Here is a 6,159-nt window from a genome sequence, read left to right as displayed (position 1 = left end):
CACAGTGAAGGTTAAGGTTGATAAACCAGATCTCTTGTAGCTGAATGAACACAAGCCCCAAAGTCACGCTTCAACACGACTTCTCAGAAGGGAAGAACGGAGATTTTTATAACAGTAAAAAAGAACCAACTCCGTGTTCATATTCAGAGGAGCACTTGGGATTATGGTCTTGTGTTCACATACTTTTGGCTATAATCACATGAGCAGAGTGTACTATTTCACTGTTCTGACCTTCGTATCTATAAATAGCCTTTTTGTTTTTGAGATCTGTTCACAATCACAGCACTGAGCAACATTTTCCCAGTCATGGAGAGCATCAGCATGTTACAGTGATGGTATTTTTAAAATGATTCCACTAAAAAAATAATCTGCTTATATTTACATACAGAGTACATCAATCCATCAGCAGCTCATAACCCTGACTGGTGAAATGTACACTTGAAAGCACCGCTGTGTGTGTGTGTGTGTGTGTGTGTATTCAGACAGGATGTGTGTGTGTGTTTGATATGTGGTGTTAGGATGTGTTGTCTGTCCCCAGGGTGCCAGAATTTTCAGTGTTTGGTATCTTCTGGTTGAATATTTATGAACGAGGCAGGATGAACGTCGGCCTAAATCTTTGATACTATAAATAAAGCTATATTATAAAGCTTTGCATTATTATTTAAATTATATATATTTTCCACTGAATATTCCAGACTGTCTTTTTTTTTGTGGACGTTCCAAATAATTAACAAAAACACAAGAATCACACATAATACTTCTGTTAAACATGGTAAATTGCTGTGAAACATGCTTAACGTCATAGCGATAGCAGTAACTCCGTTGTATCATAATTAAAACCTACGGTTAGATTTGTCATAATTAACAGGTACGTCTATGATCAGATATATTTTCAATCAGAGCATTAACAGATAAACATCTTTTAGCTGAGTTAATCAACACTGATGCTTGGGAACTCATCTCCTTGACTAAAGAATCATATCCCAGAGAGTAAAATTCCAACTGGCGCTTAGTCAGAGACATGATCACACATTCACACATGAAATCCAGTAAATATATCACAGCTACTTAATAAACCAGTGCTGTCTGAAAATCCACCATCCTTTGTGGTTGTGTCCAAATATAAAGCCTACATCTTTGTCTATGGTTCCTGAAAGCATCTCAAAGCATTATGAGACATCCTCAGTCAGATTATCAGCACCAGGCCTGTCCATCATGAGAGACAATACTAACAGTGATGAGCACCAGGACGAGGACAGAGGCCCTTTCACGATGGAAAGACGGACACCAGATCTTACCCTCCATTAAAGTTTTTTTTTTTTTTTTTTTTAAAAAAAAAGGGTCTAAGTGCATTCCCTGCTTGTCCGTGGATAGACACTACATGCACCCTTTGGAAAACAGGATCAAGTTGCGTATACTACATGTCACTCACTCACAGATTAGATTAATATAAATTAAAAATTGGATTTCCTATATACTGAATGAATTCTTTCACATCATCCTTCTATTCCATCTCCAATATAGATGTACAATTATTCTTAAATAAAACACTAACAGGTCTGTTAGAGCTGGAAAAGAAAATAACCTCACAAGAGCCTATAAACGCAGCCTCACAAAACCTAAACGTAATGCCGTGTGGTTTTTCTGAGTTGTAGGTGGTTAAAGAAAGGTCTGATTTAGGTGACAGATGCACAAACACTCTCTTACTTTCTCTGCTGTGTTTGTTTAAAAAAATCGAATATATGTAATAAATAAATAAATAAATAAATAAATAAATAAATAAATAAATAAATAAATAAAATAAATAAAAAAGCTTTTCAAACACCATCCTCAATATAGGCAATTATAAAATATTAAATATAAAGATATAAATAAACATATAGTAAACTAATTGTATCAGGCATTTATCATTATGAGAGAAAAGAGTAATATATATATATATAAATATATATATAAAATAAATACCAACTGTGATCCTTTTAGTATAAATTATCTATCTATCTATCTATCTATCTATCTATCTATCTATCTATCTATCTATCTATCTATTCATTTTATTTAGATTGTTTATTGTTATATTTATATCATATTGATATTATTATTATTATTGATTTTATTTATTTTTAGATTTATATCATATTGATATTACTTATTAATTTATTAATTAATTAATTTATTTATTACTAAAATGATGGTGATTAAAATCATGGAATAAAATCTGACCTTATTTATTAGAAGCACAGGTAACTAAGAGATTTAATATTAAAAAAATTAATTTAATGGAATATTGATTTGTTGGAACACCCTTTTTGAAGGGTGCAAAAAACATTAAATAATGTTACGGTTTTATAACGTAAAAAGAAATAAAATGTGAACAACAGAGAAAACAGAATGTTCCTTGTTGAAAGTATGCGTACGTAACTGTTTTGTGTGTATCTTACAACATAGAATCTTATTAACGTACACCTATTAACGTACTATAAATGAACTAAATCCAATGTCGCAAATCAAATTATTTTCTCATGATCAGTTGACACCAACGGGTTACAGAATATGGTACAAATACTGATTTAAGATCATTGCTTGATCTTTACTTAATAATCATCTAGTGGTGATTTATTAAGCTGTTTCCTCACTAATGTCAGCGTGAAACTTCTTCATTCTCTCAACCCTGAATGATGAGTGCTTTGATGTGTTTTCTGCCCAGGAGTCATTTTATCCTTCAACACTAACCTTTTCTGAGACATTCTGCCATCATCTGTGGTTTAAAAATCAACCACAAATCCCCACCTTTTCTTAATTAGAGCTTGAAATTGAACCCTGTAGCAGTAAAGAGCGATCACGCTGGGAGCAGAGACAAAATCTGGATGCTGGGTCTAACAATCAGGAAAAAAAAACATAGACATTATAAATTAGAGGTATTATAGAATGTTTCCAAAACTGTGTTAATCCTTACTGTATTACAGCAGTCATGTGATGATACACTGGTGAGAGAGAACACAGCATTATTCATAATTAATTGATTAAATAAAGGCAAAAAGAAATAAATGATTAAAAATTAAAAACTAAAATAAAATCTAAATTATTATATTTGTATTATTTAAAATAAAAGATAATAAAATATTTAAATAGTATTAAAAAAATAAATAAATAAATAATAAAACATTTTATCCATTATTTAAATTATTATTATTATTATTATTTTTGGTAATTTGCTTTAAAAGATCTTTTATTGTTGCTGTCCTGCACAAGATATAAGTGATGTATATTAAAATAACATAAGCTAAAATTTCATCAAGCACAATCAGGACCATATTATAAAAAAAATTAAAAATGTAAAAAATGTAAAAAAAAAAAAAAAAAATCAAATATAAATGCAAAAATATATCTTCATAAAGTAAAACATAGAACATAAAAGCATAGAACAGTTTCAATTTTCCCTTCAAGGAAAAGGAGACAATGGAAGGGTGCCAACATTTCTTGTGTGAAGGAATGTACAACACCGTGCTACATGAGGAAAATGCACAGGTTTAATGATGTACGATTAAATTTGTTTTAAAGCAGAGCTTATTTCTTGAATATTAAAGTTTCAGTATTTCCTCACAGAGGCAAGATTTTTTTTTACACAATGATCAGGTTTTAATCCACTTGTTCAGTTTGTTTGTCCTTTTCCCCAACATAAATAAAACTCCAGTCACTTCCACACACGAGCACGAGGCGAAGGTCACGCAGCTCCTCCGAGTTCCCTCCTGCTGTGAGACGTGCTGAAAGTTCACAGAGCTTATTTGTAGGAACACGATCATCTGCTTTGAGCTTCGTGTTTACGCAGCACCACAGGAGACAACCTCCATCTAAAGCTCTTCTTGACCCTTCTTGCTGGATCTATCCTGAGTCTTTGATGGCTGCTGAATGAGTGTAACGTGTGTGAAAGCGTTTGCAGTGTCATCAGTTGGAAATTGTCATGGAGTCGTCATCAGTGATACAGTGATTGTGACTATATGCAGTTGATGATTATCATATTTGAAGCATATATTAAATGTAATTGTGTATTTGTCTTACAACCAAATCAAATAATCACAATTTTTTTATATTTATTTAAATATAAATATACACACGCACACACACACACACATATATATATATATATAAAGATATTTTGTTTTTCCCAAATCAAATGAATTTATTTGAACTTTATTTTATTTTTCCATTTATTTATTTATTTATTTATTTATTTTTAATGATATATATAAAATAGACATGGCAAGAGATCACTTTCTGTTATGACATTAGCTTACATCTTTTATCGTTTTCTTAAAAAAAATACTGAAGATTTTTTTTTTTTGACTGAAGCACTTCACAATTAAATGTTTTGAAATACCATTTTTTTTAAGTATGAGAAGGTGGATTAGATTCTGGGCAAATCGGGTTCATGAAACTTGCAGAAAATTCAATCAAAGGTAAAAATAAATCCATAAATAAGTAAAAAAAAATAAAGCACGTAAAGGCTTAAGCCACGCATCAAATCCTCTGCTATCCATCAAGCGTTCACTCACTCTCTTTCTACCGCTTATCCGAACTACCTCGGGTCACGGGGAGCCTGTGCCTATCTCAGGCGTCATCGGGCATCGAGGCAGGATACACCCTGGACGGAGTGCCAACCCATCACAGGGCACACACACACTCTCATTCACTCACACACACTCACTACGGGCAATTTTCCAGAGATGCCAATCAACCTACCATGCATGTCTTTGGACCTGGGGAGGAAACCGGAGTACCCAGAGGAAACCCCCGAGGCACAGGTAGAACATGCAAACTCCACACACACAAAGCGGAGGCGGGAATCGAACCCCCAACCCTCGAGGTGTGAGGCGAACATGCTAACCACTAAGCCACTATACAGCACAATACGCTACGTCATGCAGATAAACATCAAAAGAATAAACAAATGTTCATCTCAAACATCGGTGACTGTAGTATAGTTAGAACATTTTAGAGATTTCTAGATATTCTACAATTCCGTAAAATACTATCAATAGAGTACAGAGGACGGTGGCCAGAGAGGTCAGAGGTGACAAGATGGTGAAGTTTTAAGGCAATGCCAACTCAAACATCCACACTAGTGAGAAAAAAAAACATCTCAGAAGGCAAACATTCAGACAGGAAGCAATTAGTGTTGGGTCTGTGGTGAACTTGGAAATGATGCTGACCTGTTGGTTCCTCTGAAGCTCTCGGTTACACAATTCCACTCGACTATAAACTGCTGTAGAAAGGACATTATTTACATTTTAATTATTTCCTGTCCAACGTTGCATAAATGAGGATGAGGTTCACTTCTGAGTCTGGTTCATGTCAAGGTTTCTTCCTCATATCATCTCAGGGAGATTTTCCTCACCACCGTCACCTCAGGCTTGATCATTAGGTATAGACGTTAGAGATAAATAGTAACATAAATTCTGTTAAGCTGCTTTGAGACAATGTCAATTATTGAAACACTAGACAGATCAATTGAATTAAAAACTTTCTGATCATTGATCTTTGAGGTGGATGAGCTACAATACCAAAAGACCACATCAGTTTCAACTCTAAAAAAACAAGAATCAACGGTTTTCCAGTCTGCATTCAGGCAGTTAATCGGTGGCTCGAAATGCCATGGACATGTTACCACTTTCACTTCGGAAAAACATGGGGAGGGGAGCGCAGGGTTGTATGTTTAACCCGCGTACACGGACACCTCAACGCCGTCAGTCAACAACGATTCTCAGTAAGACTCGCAAACACACACCAATGTAAATGAAAAAGCCATATTTTCACGGTCATGTTTAGTCAGACAAAAAGCAATCCCATTAGTCTAGACAGAACTGGTAGAAATAGCGTCTGGCTTTGTGTTCAGCAGTAGAAGTCTTGTTGGAGTCGGACGGCGACGAAGTCCATAAAGCCTCAAAGCTTAAGTTTTACAACGAGCACAAAGAATCCTGATGAAAACCAATTGATTGAAAAAGTCTAAAAGTCTGTGACCGATTACAAAACAGGGAATTTGGGCAGCTTACACAGGATCCTACAGAACCTTCAATTACATAAATAGAAATAATAAAAAAAAAATGCATTATGAAACCATGTGGGATCTTGAGAGCAAGTATTTCAGTTTTGATGCAGAAG

Source organism: Tachysurus fulvidraco, chromosome 6 (genome assembly GCF_022655615.1).
Source record: "Tachysurus fulvidraco isolate hzauxx_2018 chromosome 6, HZAU_PFXX_2.0, whole genome shotgun sequence".
In the NCBI taxonomy this organism is placed as follows: domain Eukaryota; kingdom Metazoa; phylum Chordata; class Actinopteri; order Siluriformes; family Bagridae; genus Tachysurus; species Tachysurus fulvidraco.
Note: the sequence above shows the minus strand (reverse complement) of the source record.